This window comes from Cryptotermes secundus, unplaced genomic scaffold, assembly GCF_002891405.2.
Source record: "Cryptotermes secundus unplaced genomic scaffold, Csec_1.0 scaffold313, whole genome shotgun sequence".
Taxonomy (NCBI): domain Eukaryota; kingdom Metazoa; phylum Arthropoda; class Insecta; order Blattodea; family Kalotermitidae; genus Cryptotermes; species Cryptotermes secundus.
Genome location: NW_019744412.1, coordinates 609,036 through 629,119, shown reverse-complemented (window position 1 = coordinate 629,119; position 20,084 = coordinate 609,036). Strand labels below are relative to the sequence as shown.

General features: G+C 42.1%; 1 long non-coding RNA gene across 1 annotated transcript in view; it reads left to right on the top strand.

The window, feature by feature from the left end:
- Window positions 1-20,084, top strand: part of LOC117283120 — a 337,433-nt gene that overhangs the window by 194,163 nt on the left and 123,186 nt on the right. The window contains exon 4 of the long non-coding RNA XR_004514134.1: window positions 7,313-7,529. This is a non-coding gene — a long non-coding RNA (uncharacterized LOC117283120). The remainder of the gene's footprint in view (window positions 1-7,312; window positions 7,530-20,084) is intronic.

Here is a 20,084-nt window from a genome sequence, read left to right as displayed (position 1 = left end):
AAATAATAAAATTCATGGCCCTATCTCGAACAGAACACACTCTCTGTCATTGCAAAGGCAAATTACGTTACATAGGATTTGAAGTTCTCACAGTGGTGATTATGAAAACTTCTATATTCTGGGATATAACGCCGTGTTTTCCGTTGAAAGTCAACAGACGTTTTGGAGAAATATATCGCCCCCAACTTCAGGATCGAAGAATATACCAAGCAAGAAACCAGCGTGAAGCAGAAGACAGAACTCGTCAATAAGTTATATTTTTCGAGGAAATAGCCGTTGTTTTTTGTGAACACTATATGGAACACTCAGATAATATATAAAGATCCAGTTCGTACCTCACAGGAAACACATTACGTCTCCGCTACAAAGCTGTTTAGGGAAACAGTCTCCTTTTATTGTGAAAACCATGCGTAAAAATTAAAATCAAAATCATATTGCGGATGACGGTCAGTCAGTCAGTCAGTCAGTCAGTCAGTCAGTCTTGTTGTCGAGCCCAATCTGGGGCTTATGACCAGGTATTTATTACTCTTTGACAGTCACGACCTCAATACTGTGGGTCGCCCTCTCTGGCGAGAAGACGGGTCTGTCGACTCTCAAATAATATATAAAGATCCAGTTCGTACCTCACAGGAAACTAATAGACAGCTTGCAAGCGTGCTCAATGAGTACGGTTCCGATAGCATGCAGTACAGATAGTCAATTTGGCAACATTCAATTCAAAATATTTTTGGACCTTAAGGGTCTAACTATTATTCGTCTGTTTGTGATTTTTAAATCTGGTCGTTTCAGGCACATGTTTATGTATGTACATTGGCAAATATCTGATATGCTATACTTTTTATAATGTGGCCCTCTGGTATGTACCTAATTAACAATGCGACCCTTCATTGGTTTAGAGCTTTGATAGGGGTTGCCTTTGGGATTTGTTCAATACTGGCCGGAACTTGTTTTTACGAGTGGCAATGCAGAAATTGCTGTACACGACTAGGGCATGTGAAACTGATTAGGTAACAATAAATGCTTACAAAATTCGTGATTGGAGAGCCTCGAGAAATGAATGTATTATGGCATGTAGGCGCGTCGCTAGGTGGAGGCCGAGAGATAGGCCCGGAAACAACAACAGAGGAATGGTGTTTCCTGCGCCGTCTGCTAAGCAACAGTTGGATTGAGCAATAGAGGACCGATGTTTTCTGTGCCGTCCGTGCTGAGATGTTATAAGCAGGACAGTTTGGCCACCCTGTTACTGGAAGATATGAGTATGGGGACCTGGCCCTCCAGGTTGGGGGAGTCTCGAATCAGAGAGAGTAAAATGTGGTTATGAGTCCCATCTGTAGTCACTCATATGAGTGACAATATTGTTTATTTATTAATTGATTGTTTAAGAACGCTGTCAGGAGTTTAGATTGTGTAGCGTCGAGTGGTAGAATGAGCAGTCAATTATTTATTATTCCGAAAAAATGCGGGAATGGGAGGTCGTGACCATGCAAATGCATCTCAGGGAGACAGCTGTAAAAATATGCCCCAGACTGGGCTCCTTTTTTTAATGCCGAGCCTGCCTCCGCTTTGCAACGGTGCCGTAATGTGTTTCCTGTGAGGTACGAATTGAATTTCTTTAATATTATTTAGATAAATTTAACGCCTAAGATTTTTGAACATGTCATATTAAGCAGAGAGTAGTGTAGATCTGTGCGTTTCGAACATAGGCCACTTTTGCGTCGAAGATATCCTTCTCGCTGTCATGTCTCGCATTCCTGAATCATGATGTGTCATCGTCATTAGCATTATCGATCTTTTTTCAATCAATCAATTATAGGATTTATGAGATAGGACGTATCGTTCGAATATCTGAATATGTTTTAACATGGACAGTGAACGGTGGGCGAAGCGTTCTGGCACAGGTGACCCGAAGATGTTTCAGACCTTAACACCTGGCGGCTGTTCGGCCTCTAGTGTCGACAGTCAGGCCAAGGAACCTTCTTTCTGTGATGATGAAGAAATTGGCCACACAGTGCGGAGGTCGGTTTGCTATCCCGCCTGAATATTTCATTCAAACTAACTTCATGGAGCTGAGCCCTTCTTGAGAAGCCGGTAGTCGCTCAGCTACTCAAGAAATTCCCAACATTATACGGAACCCGAACGTTCGTTACCGTGTTCACAAGAGTCCTCCACTGGTCCATATCCTTAGCCAGATCAATCCAGCCCATACAACCGCTTCCCATCTCTCTAAGATCCACTTCAATATTGCGTCGTATAGATCCGTTGCTGAGCGGTGACTCTGTGAACAACAGTCGTTACTTGGTAATGGCCAGTAAGCATGTTAACACTACCCGGGCTATCGCTAGGCAACTGCTCGTTAAATGGGTCCCGCGGCAAAGGATACAACGGTCGAGGCATTGTTTGAATATAACAGTGGAAACGGTGTTTTCTCCGTGGTTCGCACCGAAATGTTATAAGCAGTCAGTCGAGTCCCTGAGTTGGTAGAATCCCGTGTGGAGGCGGGGTCGAATGCTTCCACCGTAACCCTGCGAGTTGCAGGAGGCGACGAAAAAGGAAGTTCGAATCTGGGACAGTAAAATATGGTCGCGAGTGCAACGGGACTCGGACCAGACAATGACTGCGCTGGCGAGGACCAGCAGCAATTGTAAACGACAGACCCGTCCTCTCGTCAGAGAGATCGCTCCACATCACCAAACCCGCAACTGTCTAACAGTAATAAAATCCTGGTCGTAAGCCTCAGATGGGTGCTTTATTCCAACACACACTGACCCACTGACCGTCGGTGGTAACATAAGACTCGACTCGGAGTTGATGGTGGATAGTTGGCAAGTGGCAGTCTCAGTTAAGAGAGTTCTGNGGGGGGGGGGGGGCTGTGATAAGAGGACGTGATCTCGGGAAGCAGAAGAATGTCCAGTGTTAGAAGCCGCTGACAGGGAACGGCTGGCTAAAACACAGCAGGCTGGAAAAGAATTAGCGGATACTTTGGTGGACTGTAAAGTGTGGATATTAGCTGGTGCGCTGTATTTACATGTAGTTCAGAATGGTGTGTATAAGGTGTCAATAAATCCAATATCCAATCCACACCCCGTCTGTAGTCACACCTCTGTATCGTTACAGTATTATTCACCCACCTACGTCTTGTTCTTCGTAGTGGTCTCTTTCCTTCTGTAATTCCCTGCAATATCCGGTGTGCTTTCCTCTGCATCTTATTCATGCTAAATGCCCTGCTCATCTCACCCTCCTTGACTTGATCATTCTGATTGTACTTGGCGAAGAGTACAAGTTATGAAGCTCCTCATTATGAATACATATTTTGTGCCTTTAAATAAAGACGATATTTGAAATTTTCACGAAGGTGAATATGGGGATGACTGTCTCCCGGAATTGGACGCCGTGTAGTGTGGTAGAAATTTAGCTATCGGTGCGAATAAACCTGGTATCACCAAGTTCATGGTAGCAAGCTTCTCTGAAATGCCACTACTTTTCTACAAGACTACACGGTGTTACATCCCGTACGACTATAATCTTCGTGTTTAAATGTAATGGCATATTGGTCAGTTCACACTGGAACTTGTGCGCATAATGGAGTTTTGTTTGTTTCTTTCTCTCTTTCCTCATGCGAAATGAAAATCGAATTACCTAAGTAACAGTTTCAGTGGAGCAGAGACCTTGTTATGAATCTTATAGTCGCTCAGCTGGTCAAGAGTTTCTCCACCATTTATAAAACCCGGAAGTTCATTACCGTGGTCACAAGAGCCCGCCACTGGTCCCTATCCTGAACCAGATTAATGTAACCTATATCCTGTTTTTAAAGATCCATTTTAATATCATCCTCCAATCTACGTTTAGGAGCTACATGCAGGTCTTTTCCTTTCACATTTCCCAAACAAACGTGTAATATGTCCCTTGCGTACGGCGATGCGTAAGGTACAGAACTGATTTTTTTATGTCATATTATTTAAATAAATAAAGCAAAACCATTTATTTCGACGTCTGCAGTGTTATCAGGCTGGGAGCGAGAGATTTGTGCCTGCAGTGAATGTACATCGTGACCTGTGAGAATTGCGTTCCTCACAACAGTGACTATGAAGAGTATTATCTTCTGGGATGTGACGCCGTATAGTCCGGTACAAGTTCACCGACTTTTCAGAAGAAAGTAACCGACTCCATCACTGTCGAAGAGTAAGTGAAACAATCTTCAAACAGTGTGGTTTACTCTGCTTTCGGGTCTCCGGTTTCCTCCGAAACGTCACGTCCCAGAGTGGTTTACAAAACAGCGAAGAACCAATTTAGAAATCATGTATACTTCACGGGAATTAATCGAAATAGCTCAGTTGATATAGCGAGGGACCACGGGACCAGGGTTCGATTTCTGATAAGGGGCAAGATTTTTCTCATCTCCACAGCGTCCAGCCTCTTATCCAATGGGTATCTTGGGTTCTTTTAACGGGGGTATAGTGGCCGGGGTGTGAAGCTGACCACTCACTTCCAAGTAGTGCCGAGTTCAAGAATAGGTGGAGCTATACTCGTTCATCCACTTCCTCCATACGCCATCATCGCATAGTGCTTAGTTAATTAGGCACAAGGACAACGTTGTGTTTTTACCCCTATACATACTCCTATGTACTTCATGGGCGGAAAGTGCGTTGGCTGTTCAACCCCGCTGTCAGTAGCCAATCCTGCGTGACGTTATTAGTAGGATGGTTAGCGAATGCTGAATTACAAAACATTTGGAAGGAAGTTGTCGTGACGTAGTTTGAGGTTGTTGGAGCGGCTGAATAAAACCAGTAGGAACTTCAGTCAAGATATCAAGTCTCCTGGCCTCCTAAAGCTTCTGGCCTTATTTCGAGATTAACATTTTCCGTGCTACGAACGAAGTAACTCGATACAAATTAGGTCTATTTCATTTCGAAGATGCCTGATAGGCCTATAGTCTCTATCAGTGTATGTTATAGCATCGTTCACAGACAAGAGGGGATCTTCACTAATAGAAGCAGTTCAGAAATAAAATTTTTCTGCTCTAAGTACAATGGAAATATTTCCAAGCTGGATTCATGTGGAGTTACTGAAGAAACTGCATTGTTAAATTGAAGTTAACAATGCGTCAGGACAAGAATGAATGTCTGAAAGTGAAATGCAAAGACGATTTCAGCTGCCCCTCTCAAAGCCAAATGAAAGAAGGGGGAGGTATGAAAGAACAGGGGAAGGATACATGGAAGAGGAAAATCATGGGAAAGATGGAAGATACCTTATTTCTTACTAAAGTTTTCTTTCTTACCTCATACAAAAATGTTTGACTGTTGCATAATAAAACGATCGAGCAGAAGTGAAAACCATAAATCAATCAGTTAATTACATTAATTAAGCTACATGTTTCGATCTCTTTTCACCATCATCACCTGCATATGAATGAAAACAATAAATATATGCTTACTTCGTTTATGCTCAAATTTATGTTGGTAGTGGACACATTTTTTAACATCATAAAATTATGAATTGTGAACTTGTTATATAAGAAAATACTGTTCTTTTGCGATATTATAAAACCGAAAGTAAAAATGAAGTTGTCCATTAATTTATTTAATCACTATGCTATGAGGATGTATGAGGATGTATGGGGGGACTGGAGGTATATCTCCATTTCTTGAACTCGGAACTAGATGGAGGTGAGCGGTAAGCCTCACGCCCCTGCCGCTTTACCCTTGGGGAATGAACCCCGGTATCCATTGGCTGGGAGGCTGGTTGTCCCCTAGAATCAGTCTAGACGTTGTGGAGAAGGAACTTGCACTGCTGGAAATCGAGCTCGGGCAATTCAGCATGGAGTCCGTCGCTATACCGACTGAGTGGCTTCGTCGTGTGCTATGTTGTGTTCGGTTTTATGTGTTCGTAAATTTCATTTTAAATTGTGTGTATAGTTTTTATAATTGGTACGATGTTCATATGTTTGTGTGTATTCGCGGCTCACTTATTGTTTTTCACTTGATGTCAGTCGTTGTATTATAAAATAATCAAACGTTGCTTCGTGACGGTACAAAAATTTAATATCATATATATACAACGGGGCGCATAAAGTAAAAATAACTTATTCTTTTTTTCGTGGGGGGGGGGGTAAGGACAATTGCGTTGTCAGAACATTCCCACGTTTCGACCTCCGGTACGTTCAGTAGGAGTAGTGTGAAAGTGAAGACCTGAGAACGGTTAGAAGCAATGGCTTGAGACAGGGGCAGAGGAATTTTTAATTCTGAACTAATGCCAACGTATAATTTGCAACAATAATTTCAGTGAGTCTGACAGGAAAGGGACGTGATGAATTTAAATCCGGGATGGAAGAATGAGAAGCACGTGGTAGCAGCACGGAATTTGAGAACATCTGAGCATTTGCTAGGAAACAGAGGAAAACAAATAAAACCTGTGTCGAGAGACCGGTCGCAGGATCTTCCGGCTGAAAACTGCCTCTTATTTAGAAACCTGAAATTAACCTAAATAATATGTTCAAATTTAGTTCCTACTTCACAGAGAACACACTGCACCTCCATTACCAAAGAAACGAAAACCTTTAACTGTTTATTCTGAGAATTTTATGAAACACACACACACACACACACACACACATATATATATATATATATACATGTGGGAAACAAAGGCAGAGTTATTAGACTGCTTTCCTTATTTAAAATAAACAAAAGTAGGCTTATGCAATCAACATGCTGTTTCTGTGTCGGTGTATCCCTCCTTACAAATTTTTGAAAACCTGAACCAATATTTATGAAACTTGGTATGTATATCATGGAACCTGAGCCAATCTCAACGGAGTACTTCGTAAATCCCCCCAGTCAGTCTATGTGTCTAGAAGTGTATCGTTACTAGGCAACGGCTCCGTAAATACGTTAATTCTGCAATGAATACACAAACAACAATAGAAGAATTGTTAAACGCGTCGCTTTTCTATTCAGTCCGTGTCATATCAAAGAAAAGCGGGCGATTAGTTCTTCCCATAACTTATTATTTTACGTTAAATCAGGCGGTATGCATAGTTATCACTGTGTTTTAAGCATTAAAGTGAATCCAAATTCGGTAAGTGCTATACTGAAATTCCCGTCACGGATGAGTGTCATCAGGTTGGAGACATAAAGTGAGGGTAAGAGGAGAGCAGTGTTTCTCTGACTTGCAGGGGACCTCGGTTTAACTTTTCTGTCATCAAAGGGAGGCAGAGAAGGACAGAGAACAATCGGAGAGACAGAGAAAGATATATTTTGCACCCCGGTCTCGTACCTCACTTCGATTAACCCAATTTCCGATTTTCTTTCTCCAGGTCCGAGAACACCGTCTTTCTTGTGTTCCCTCCAGAGCGCTCACACCCGGCGCCACAATTAGTGGAAGTAATCGCCCGACAAGCATTGCGAGCAGACGTGGCAGCACAAACAAAAGAGTCGTGTCTTGTCCCTCCGCGACGCGGCGCTAAGCAGCCAGCGCCCTTAGCTCAAATTAAGAAAGTGGTGACACGAGCCAACCTCCTCCACGAGGTTCTTGTGAGTAACATTTTAAATTTCACTTCATGGACACACTCACAACATGCTTCGGCCGAGAGATGTCATCATCAGGTGATCAATAGTATACAAATGATGACGGAACCCAGACAAAAACTACGCGTTTAATACTATTATAAAAGAAAAAGCTATCCCTGTAACAGGCCGTGGAGGCCCATAAGGTTTTGAGACGTCGAGGATCCCAACATTTTCTAGACAATCGACTCAGAGATGGCCGTGAGGTTAGCCTTAAGCACCGGCCGCCCTTTACCCCTAGGAATATTCCTGGTACTCATTTCTGTTAGAGGCTAAGTCGACGCCAGGGCAGTAGTGCGGCTGGGAGGATTAGGTCAATTGAAAGTTCCAGGTGTTGATAATATTTATGACGGATGTTGTTTAAATAGCTGCGAACCACGATCTGGCTCAGGATAAGGACAAGGGAGGGCTCTTGTGAACACGGTAATGAAACTTCGGGTTCCATAAAATGCTGGGAAGTTCTTGCGTGGCTGCACAATTGGCAGCAACTCAAGAAGGGCTCACTTCCCCGAATGAGTGAGTGTTGTGTATTAAATATATCTATTCATCCAGATAATACATTAATATTTTTTGCTCTACATTATTTTCCCCCTTCTCATCTGAATATGGAATTATGAACTAATGCATCAGTTGCTATTGCCATACGGGACTCGCATGCAAATAAAAGTCGACTACTAGTTGGGACGTATGTTCTGCATATTAATAATAAACACTTAGAAAAAATTTATGCTTCCGCCATGGAAAATAGGACTAATTTATTAAGTGGGTCATACTTGTTAATACATGATTATTCATCTGTTAATGCTACACCCGGTTTGTGGTGCTCACAACAAAAAATATAATGGTGACCGATGCGATCAATTCTATACCAGCATTACAGCTCATGTATATTCGCTCACCAGTCTTTGAATTTCTCACGAATCATCTGATGATGGCTGATCTGGGTCGTCATTTCTTTGAGTGACAGTAACCCCACAATTCTTACATGGTTAACCATTTTCTTTTTTCTTTTTTTAAATTCGCTTAGTGGGGGGTGAAGTCCAAATGGGTCCACCCGGCACGGCGGCCACTGATTGGCCTATTTTAACCTGCCCCGGGTGATTATGATGATGGAGAATTTGTTGGAATGAAGATTGGCAGAAGAAGCCGAAGTACTCGGAGAAAACCAGCCCCAGCGCCACATTGTCCACCACAAAACCCACTTGATCAGACCCGGGCTCGAAACCGAGTCGCCGCGGTGGGAAGCCTGCGACTAACCGCTTGAGCTATGGCGCGCCCTGGTTAAACACTTAGTAATTTTTCCATCACAATTTGAAGAAATGCCGTAAAGTTCCATAATTCATAATAAAATATCTTAGGTGGTTGACTGACCTGTCACTGTGACATAAATATCCGGTGTACAAAATCAAGGTACTTTTCTTTCCTGGTATGAAGAGGTGCTTATTAATAATAATAAGTCGGTGTTATGTGTGTATGTTTATATACATATATGTACAAGTTCTGTTTAATTACACGTATCTGCCTGAAAGAATATCTTAAAAGATTCAGTGAGATAGTGCAAATGGTAGGCTTTAATGTGTGTATTATCCTGGACCGTGTAATGGCGAGTGCACGAAATTTTGCAAACATGTGTTTCCTGTGTTCCACAAAGAAATCGAAGTGTTTTCCCTCTGAACCATGAAACTGAAGTATGTGTGGAGGAAGAATACACCATAACGTACATCTATTGATTTGACGAAAGTAAGTACATTTAAGAATAGTGGGTGTAGTGAAAGACAGTGTGTCTTTCAGGTTATTCTTGCATTACTATTAATAATCTCGTGTGAAATATGTACAGTGATTTGCACAAAATGTGTGTTAGTGGTTATATGGATAGAGAGTGAATTAGATATTATGAGTGCATATGTGATATGACAGAAAACGGGTTGTAGTTTTGGTATGTAGCCTCTGAATATTACACGTGTGAGTAGGTTATTAGTCAGAATGAAATACATTTCTTTTGCATTAGTATAAGTACTTGTAAAAAGATGTTGCAAAGTGAATTTCTAGTTCCCATTGAAGAAGTTATTTTTTGAATCTATAACTTAGTTCTGCGTGACAGAAGGTGGTTGGTATAATGCATGTTGTTTTAGTCACAATAATGTCGAGTGAAAAATGCAGTTTAAATTCTCTAGTGTGACGTTATATTTTTGCGTGTAATATATACAGTGATGTGTAGTGCGGTTTTGTAGTGTTTTCAAGAATGTTAAGATTTCCATTCAGCCACAGTGGATTGAAAAGTTTCCCTTTTATTTACATATCTTGTTTGTATGAAGAATTATTGCTTATAACGGAGTGGTATGCTAGGTGAAACACATGTTGTCATTGGTGTTATGCTGGCAATCCTGTTCAACGACAGTGTAAAATGTGCACAATGGTGTTTGGAGAATGTGTTATAACATGAAGAATGATAAGAAGTGATTTGTAAGTTAGATGTGTATTTCGGTGTGATAGACAAGGGATTGCATTCTTGCCATCTAATCTTCCAGGCATACATGTGCTATCATGTAGTATAGAGCATCAGTGAATTATTTCCCTTCCATCTGTTAAACTGCTTAGAGAATCACATTGTTTACAGGAAACCACAAGTTGCTAGAGCTGACATCTTGTAATTGTATTTTATAGTTTAGTCAAAACATATATAGTGATGTGTTCGTTTTTTTGTTTTAATGTTTAGAAGAATGTTGAATGATATTTTCTTAGGTTCAGATTTTAATAAGTGGTTTCCCTATCTAATATTTGAGCACTAGTATTGTGGGGTGGATACCTTTAATATAAAATATATGTATATCCTTCACATATGTCGAAAAACATAACAAAGGTGATAATGGGAACATTCGAAAGGAGACCAACAGTTCTTCTATTGATGCATGTGTATTCGTTGCCGTGGGAACATGTTTACCGAGCCGTTGCCTAGAAACGATTGGACGGAATAAACAGACACAGACAATAACGTGATCTCATAAGCCTCCATTATTTTAATGGAAGAGAAAGAAGAACTTCAATGAAAGAAACAAAAATGCATTTCGAGTGTTAGTGAATGAAGTGGAATGAAGATTTGATAATTTCTTGACGTGGACCGAAGCCGAATATCTCACTGTACATTAATTGATGCTAGTTCGATTTAGGCCGAACTTTGGGGCTGCAGGGCTGAATCCAACACTGCTGAAAAATTAAAGAACACAGAAAACCCTGCCTATTAATTAATTTCACAAAAAAGGAACCGTGTTTTACCTAGTTTGTGAGGGTTACTTAACTACGCTCTCTGTAGCTAATATACGAGGGAGAATAGTAGATAGCTTACAAATGGATATAAAACGTAAAACTTGCGATATTTCTAAACTGGAAAAAAAAAAACATTTATTTCTCGACATATCCTCCACTAACATTAATGCACTTGTCCCATCGCTTTAACAGTGCTTAGAAAATCCACAGCATAGAAAAATTTTGAGTATTGTCTTAGCACTCCCCCATCGGGCATCATATGCGACTTTCGAAGGTCCCTGAGAGAATTTATCGACCTAGTTTGAACCGATTTACATGACAGAAACTTCACCGTAAAACAGGAAACATTTCTTTATGAATATATTTTGCATTGAGTCCGTTTGTTCACAACAGGACGTTGGTCTTAGGTATTACACTTCTCAAGCACGGTGACCATTTTGACTAACGAAAGCGACCTCTGAACATGAGCATGCGCGTCTACTACCTAGACTGCCATGATGCTGGACTGTGCTGCTACCTAGTGATACAGATAGGATACCTATTACGTCAATTGCAAATGTTTTACTTACATTTGTGACATATTTACTGACTCTCATGTGTAGAATGATAGATGAGTTGGAAAGAATCTGGAAGGAAACGGTTATGTCTACTCGACATACTATCCCAACATTTGCCTAGAGATTCCGATGAATCAGGAATAGCCTCAGTCAAGATAGTTGGTACCTCGATCGAGTTTCGAGCTGAGGACCTCGCAGTTACAGTTTGGGAAATTTACCGTTACAGTAACAACTGAGTTTTAAAATGTTGCGCAGTATTTTGTGCCAACAAGTCTCGGAAGGTATTATCGCAACCGGAAACACTTGTCTAGTTTTTCGATGTGCGCTTGAAAGCAGAACTGTTATTAAGCGCGAGGCATGTAGACGGCCATCTTGTCCAGCCTTTAGGAGCGTTCCCCCAACGTCACTTAAACCTTCCTAACTAAAAAATAATCGCTTTAATTGATGGGTCTCGCTAATGGGCAAATTGAAGGGCTTGGGCCCCTTCTCTGCTGAGCTGTCTGCAGTTTCCCACAGCGTTCAGACGGAGTTCCTGTGACGTGAGCATGATACCCGAACGTGTGGTGAAAGGGTTTATAGAGTTACAGTGGAGTGGGTATCACAGCGCAAGGTTTTCACCTGAAAGGTTCCATTCTCGAGGAAATTTAGTTAGAAAACCATTTTGCATTCTGTTGACAGTTGGACATCAACCCTAAATATGGCCGCATTGCTTCGTGATGGTGGTCGTTGATGTGGAATTTTGCTATTTTGACCCCCCTCCCCCCAGGCTAAACATTAGCTTACTTTACTTATTGAAAAATAGGCTTATGATATCATCTTGCTGTCTGTATGTTTGTATACGCTGCACTCACCTGTAACAACTTCTTAATGCCTGAAAAATCTTCATGAATCTTGGTATGTGTGTCATTCAAACTGGCCCATCAATGACACTAATATTACAGCCTCTTACTTTGCTGACGGATAAGCTTAATAATGCTTGAAGGCCTATGAGATCTTCATGAAATTTGGTATGTGAATCATGCCACCTAAGATCATCTAAATTATGTAATATAGTAAATTCCTCTTAACAACAGTACTGACACTGCAGCCTTTCAATTCTGCTGTTTTTCTTTTTTGCTTCTCCACACGTAAGTACTAAAGTTTTCTTTCTACTTGAAATCAGACACTCGAATTTTAGTGAAAGCAAAGTGGGCAATAGGTTGTTCCCAGAACTTCTTGTCTTCTTTTATTTGAACTTTGAGAAGCTGAATTATTGGGGAAGAACTCAAGTGATGTATAAAAAAAAGTTAAAGCATTCCCTGCAACAGGCTGTGGAGGTTCATAGAGTTGTGAGACGTCGAGGCTCCCACATTTTCTGTAGACAACCGGCTCACCGATAGCAGTGAGGTTGTCAGCCTTACGCGCTGTCCGTCCTTTACCCCCCAGGAAGATTCCAGGTACTCATTTATATTAGAGATTTATTCGACCTCAGAGCCATAGTGCGGCTGGAAGTGTTAGGTCAGTTGAAAAATCCAGTGGCTTAATCGGGGATCGAAACCTTGACCTTCCGGCTTGTAGCATAGTTCCTCAACCAGCTACGGTACCGCTTCAGCAAATTTAGCGCCTCTTAAGTTTTCCGAAGATTTACGAACCGTGCCCAGTGAAGCCTGCCCGAACAGTACTACAAGGCAGATGGTCGGTGTGTCAGTCTGGAGAGGCGGATTCGTTCGTTTAAATGCCTCTCTTCATGCTCTTATTTGAATGCTGTTTTACGATCTCACTGCCCTCTTTACAGCTCGTAGCTGTGTCCGTTTTAACACAATATATACTCTCGCTCTTATTATAAAATGACATTGCAAATGCGACCGCTGCTCAGCGTGACAGAAGCTACATTTTTAAGACTGCGGTTTCCTAGGTTGTACCTGCGCGTGATTCGAAAAGTGTCCAATGTTTCGGAGTAACGTACCGCCTCCATTTTCACGGTCGAAGAAAGAGCCAAGTAAGAAACCAAGAGAAGTAGGTGGCAAACAGAACTGGACTGATCTTGACGTCAGCTTTCTGCTGGTTTTTTGCTTGACTTGTTCTTCGACCGTGAAGATGGAGGATGTATGTTTCTCCGAAGCGTCTATCTCCCACCTAATTACACGTCGCCACGATCAAGCAGACCATTTAATCTTATACCGGGTTTAGTGAACGATGTTTAAATTCACTTTCGTATAGGTGTAAAATGGCCTTAAGGCGTTAACGCACATATGAACCCCCACACACAAAAACCCACCACTGGGCCTTTTTCCTGAATCACACCAGTCTTTTCCATGTTCTCATACAGCACTTCTTTAATATCCATTTTAATATTATCATGTCATCACGCTTAGGGCTACCAATTGTTTCTAACCTTCTGTGCGCACTTCTCCGTCATTTGATCCTCCGTGACGTCATCACGATAAGAACATTCAGTGCAAAATAGAGACGCGAAATTACATTCTTTCTTCAAGTAGTTTTCTCCAACCCCTTGTCCCTTCTTCCCCAATCTATGCTCCTCCTTTAATGTGAGGGTCCAAGTTTCACACCCATGCAAGTAACAAGGATTGAACATTTCATCAATTATGTGGAAATTCCCCACCTCCCTAGTTTGCACATAAAGTCACAACGTTTTTGTAATAGCCTTCTAGCGGGTTAGAGTAGCGGTACCGCTCTAGACTAAAATCCAGGAGGTTCTGGGATCGCATCTCTGAAGCGACAAGAATTATCCTCATTAATGATATTCATGGGTTTCCTTAGTCTCTGCAGACAGTTGCTAGGAAAAGTTCACGACCACTTCTTTTCTAATCCTCATTTGTCTGTCTAAATTCTGTGGGGAATAGAAATATCTCCTGTGGTGAGAACTGAACACCGGTTCCCCGGTTGTCTAGCTCATAGTATAGTTAATACAGTGACCGAGCTATCCTGGCTCCTTCACGCGAAGTAAGGTGGCAGACTTAAATTTATGATTAGGTGACTGCCATCCCATATGCTAAACACAAGTAGTTGCAAATAATTATAACCTCCACAAGGTAATCATAATTGTATGCACCACTTAGTTTAACATTAAATACTACTTTTAAGACACAATTTCAACACGTGTGGTCAGAATATTGTCTTTATCAGTGACTATAGACGGTGTTTGGATTGGCGAATAGAGTTATTGGCCACTTAAAGGTGTTAGCTACAAGTAACTATAGCACTATCGCTGTTTCCCGCACTCAAAATCACTCCGTGCTAAGTCTTCTCAATATTCACTAGTCGTATCCTGGCAACGGATCTCACAGCAATTTTACCAGTCTCATTGTAACTGCAGCACACATGAAGTCTTCTTTGCGCAATCTAATTCCTTTCTTGCCATCTCTTCTTGATCAACTTTGGCTGCCATCTCAAGAAACTCCCTCAATTATTCTTAAGTTGGACTGTGATCCTCGTTATATAGCCTCGGGGTGGATCCAACAGAAAACACCGTTTCCATCGTTATAAGCCAACAATATTTCGATTGTTGCTTACGTATTCGTTGCTGCGGGACCGTTTAACGAGTCGTTGCCTAGCAACGAATGTCTACTCTGGCTCCGCTATTCCGGCTTTCAGGCGTCATGTTTCGCGTGGTTCGCACAATAAACAGCGTTTATTTCAATAAACGGCATTGACTGGTTGGCACTGATAATGAAGACACATTATGTTTCCTGCGAGGTACGAACTACATTTTTGAGCATCAAATAGACGAACTTCTGACTTCAAAAACTATCATATTCTTCTGCTTGCCGGACTGCTCGCTAGATATCACTGCCCATCCGGAGGGTCCTGTGACCTGCCAACTCGACACAGGTTCTCTTGGTTTTCCTCAGTCTTCAAGCAAATGCTGAGATGGTTCCCATGTTGCTACTGCGGGCTTCTCATGCAGCCCTCCCGGGCTAAATTCATCAGAATTAAGCTCAATTTCTGTCAGAGCCACCAAATTATCTCTTCAGTTTGTGCAGTGGACATTCATTCAGAAAATCAAAATCTCTCAGACCTTGTCTCAAGCCACTGCTTGTAACCACTCTAAGTCGACGCAGCCTCTGACAGAAATGAGTACCAGGAGACTTCTTGGGGTTAAAGGGAGGCCTGCCGGCGCGTAAGCCAGAAAAACTGACCGCCATCTGTGAGGCGATTTTGTAGATAATGTGGGATCCTCGACGTCTCACAACCCTATGGGCCTCCACTGCCTGTTACAGCGATAGCTTTACCGCCTTCACTTTTATACTGTCCTGATCAGAAGAACAAGCAAGCGAATCCTTCGAACTTTCTAACAAAATGGTAATGTTTTTGCGCCTCGAAATAAAGTGTCTGTCATTTATCCCATGATTTTTACTTTTCTGGTACTCCACCATTGTTTCTTATCTCGCTATCTGCTCGGGCTGGAAGGGCTGAAATTCTAATGCGAGCCATCTACATGCGGGTTGCATCTAGTTACACCTATTTCTGAAATGATCGTGCAGTACCGGCCAGCCACATGGGGTCTGTATATGGTCCCGATGCTATCACGATGCGAAGCGACGTAGGCGCATGCGCGTAGGTGGTAAGGAGAAGATGCATAGGAATACATGTTGAATGGAAAACAATGGGCTATAAAGCCATATAATTTCATTGTTTCTTATAAAGGTATATGTGGAACAGGTTGAAGAATGTCTGTAGCCCTTCACCCCGTCCCCGCCAACACTTTTTTTTAGGATAAAATGATGTGTGTAATAGCAGTTGAAGTTTGGTATTTAAAACAGGTAAGATAAAATGGAGACATAAGATAGTGTTTGCGAAAGAATATTAATGTGTCTTCTGGAGTCGTGTGACACACTCGATGCTTCTTGAAGTATGGCCGCGCCGTGTTCAATCGAGTTTTGTTCAGCGCTTTATTTTTGTCCTGTTCCCAACTGTTACGAAGCCGGTCTTTTCGTCGCGGGCCGTGATGGGTCCATGCAATGCGGAGATACCATCACGATTTGTTCTTATACTCCCTGTTGATCGTAATTTATGTTTTCTTTTGTTGTTCCTTGAAGTCAGAACAGTTCTTGATTATTTACAACACATTACAATACGAAAATATTGCTCAGAATTTTGTAATACTGGACCATTATTTAGATAAGGTATTTTGAGTCATTTCTGTAAGAACTAACTAACTGCATGAAATAGAATTATCAGTATGGAGCTCATAAGCGCTCAAATAATAAAGAAATTTCGTATCATCAACGGAACCTGAAGGTTCATTACCGTGTTCACAAGAGCCCACCACTGGTCATATCCTGAGCCAGCTGAATTCAGTCCATATCCTCACATTCTGTCTATTTATGATCCATTGTATGCCTAGATCATCCAAGAAGTCGTCCACTCTTCCCAAGCAACATTTATACTACAGGGTAACATTTATGAAGGCCAATAAATATTCTCCTCAGTGCCCTGTTCTCAAACACCCTGAGTTTACGTTCTTTCCCTGAGGTGACGGGAGCCGGGATAGCTCAGTCGATATAGCGAGTGGCTACGAAATGTTCGACCAAGGGGTCGGATTTCAAGTCCCTATATGGTCAAGAATTTTCTCTTCTCCACGTCTTCCAGACCGGCTCTGGAGCCCCGCCAACCTCCTATCCAATGGGGTACCAGGGAGTATAGTGGCTGTGACGTGAAACTGACCACTCAGCTCCAACTAGTGCCCAGGTCAAGAAAATGTGGATCTCTACATCCGCTCCCCCATACGCCTTCATGGCGTTGTGCTCAATTAATAAAGAACAGGGACAATTTTACCTTTATTATTATTATTATTATTATTATTATTATTATTATTATTATTATTATTATTATTATTATTTCAGATAGCTCTATCGGTATAGCGACAGGCTACGGACTGAAAGGCCCGGGTTCTATTCCCGACACTACAAGGTTTGTCTCTTCTGCACAGCGTCCAGACCGGCTCTGGGGCCCACCCAACCTCCTATCCAATTGGTGCCGGGGATTTTTTCCTTAGGGTTAAAGCGGCTGGGGCTTAAAGCTGACCACTCATCCCCCAACTAGTGCCGAGGTCAAGAGAATGTAGTTCTATACATCCGTTCCCCCATGCGCCTTCATGGCGTAGTGCCTAATTAGTTAAGCACAGGGACAACTTTACCTTTTACCCCCAATGTGACAGACAAAGTTTCTCAATGGACTTTCTGTAGGCGACTTATTACGGAGCTACTTTGATGCTGACCGTGGAAAGCGTAGCCAATGTCACGGCGAGTTTAGGTTTCGCACCTCGAACGAGGTACGTCACGGAACTGTGAACGTTTGCCTTCTGTTTACTGTTACGTCAGTGCGAAACGTTGGTGACAGTGAGACAGTACATCCGCTTTGCGGCTAAGTTCAGAAAATATTTAATTTTCTTTACTGGCGCTGCAGCCCTGTATGGGTCCTTGTCCTCCTCCGTGGTTTTGTAACGATCAACATTTCCGTGGTGGGGTCATTAGCCCCACACCGAACCCCCAAGCTGGAGGACCAGGGACTACACTTCCTCTATCCCGTGCCCTTTGACATTTCTGGCGTAGACGGACCTACCAATAGCTCTTCAGGTCAATGGGACACGCAAATATCTCCACGATAAGGTGATAGTCCTCAAGGAGGCTTTATAAAACACAGTGGCTATATATGTACCGCTTGTTTTACCTTTCAAGATATTTTCTTTTTAACCACAGAGTGTATTTATGTGGTGTGAATCTCAAAATAATTAACAACTGCAAGGGAGAGTCAGTAATTACGTCACAAATGAAAGTAAAGCAGCTGTAATGGACGCCATAGGTTTCCTATCTGTATCACTAGGTAGCAGCACAGTCCAGCTTCATGACAGTCAAGGTAGCAGACGCGCATGCGCATGTTCAGAGGCTGGTTTCATCAGTAAAAATGGCGGCTGTCTTGAGGAGTGTAATACCGAAAAGCTGCGTTCTGTTGTGTACTTTTTTTTTTGGCAAAAGGACTCAATGCAAATGATATTCGTAAAGAAGTTTTCTGTTTACAGTGGGATGTGTTTGTCTCGTAAAGCGGTTCACAACTGCGTGGCAAACGTTTCGCTGCGCGGAAGTGGCTGAGACAACAGTCAGAAGACTTCTATGCTGCGGGTTTCTTCGCAGTGGTAAAGCAATGGGACAAGTGTAGCAGTGTTGGTGGAGGATATGTCGAGAAATAAACGTTTTTCTCATGTTCCAATATCACATGTTTTACGTTTTATATCCATCTATGACCTATTTACTGACTCTCTCTTATTTCCCTCCATGGCGTTAACTGATTGATGTTTGAAACGGGAAAGCAGTATATTTCCTGTGAGGTAGGAACTGAAAATTAAAGTATTATTTCTCTGAGCTTCTGGCCTCTGAATGTTAAGTTACTCGCTACCTCTTCTTACTCCCAGATTTCAGCCGCGTTGCAGTAGCTCGTTTGAGGGGGCGACATGTCTCAAACAATGCCCCGTTGCTGAGGCCCGCCCTGGTAACATGTCACATATCACTTTACCATAACAATAGCGAGAGAGAGAGATGGGTAGAACAGATCTGCTTTATGGATAGCAAGGCGAGGCGTTTGACTTGGTTTTAATTAGCAGTAAAGTAAGACGTGAGGGTGTGCGCTGAAGAATATATATTGTTTGTTAGAGAATCGTTTCTCCTATCGTGCGCGGGAGGATATTTCATGTTATGATACTGTATTGTCGCGGTGTGTGATTCTGTTTTGTATGTAGGCAGGCTTCTATTCAAACGTGGGACATTTCCACATCTAGTTTTAATACAAGTTAAAGCTAATGAAAATACTGAATATATTTCATATCGTTACAAATCAAGTTACTGCTTGGTGTCCTAACTCTGCCCATTTGGGTAGGTGAGTAAATTACTGCTGGTCCTCGGCAGCACAGTCATTCGCCGTTCCGAGTACCGCGGGACTCATGCTCCTATATTACCGTCTCATGACTCTCGGAGTCATGGATCGAGTGGGCAACATTTTACGTAATTATGTATATGTAAATATTCTGATACCGTACAGAAGAACCGAGGTGACCAAGTTCAACACCCGAGTGAGCTCTGCCGGATGTAAATGATAGTGCTGACTATTGTCCCGGAACCGGAAATTAGACCAAACGTTGCCTAATATCCCGTCAGATCTTTCATGAGACGAGGGAACCTATTTGCATTTATATATATATATATAGGCTGAATGCTCAGTTTCGCTTTATGTTCTAGACTTCAGGTTTAGTGTCTTTGAAAATGTGCATCGTGACATTCTGGGTTGTGACACCATACGTAATTGTTGCCAGTGTTTCGGAGGAATCTACTTCTTCCTTCATCATCCCCATTAACCGTGCATAAAGATGACTGTAGCAGTGTCCTTGGGACCCTTGGTACCAATATACCAGCTCACAAGGCTTCAGACACAAGATATTGGTATCGCTGTGGGAATTTCAGCCTTCGCATCTGATTACGTTTTCAACCAAACAGTCCGTTTGCACCTGCATAAAATTGAAGCTGAGCATCCATCAAGAAGACCGGTAAAATGTCAGGAGAACGATACCCTTGTCTGACGCTAGAAGGTCTCTGACTGATATTTCGTAAAGTTGCAGAATCTGGAAACAACAGATGAGTTAAAGCACACAGTAAGATGGGCCAATGCCATCTTAAGGTTACAGTACAGACAAAAGAACACCATCACAAGA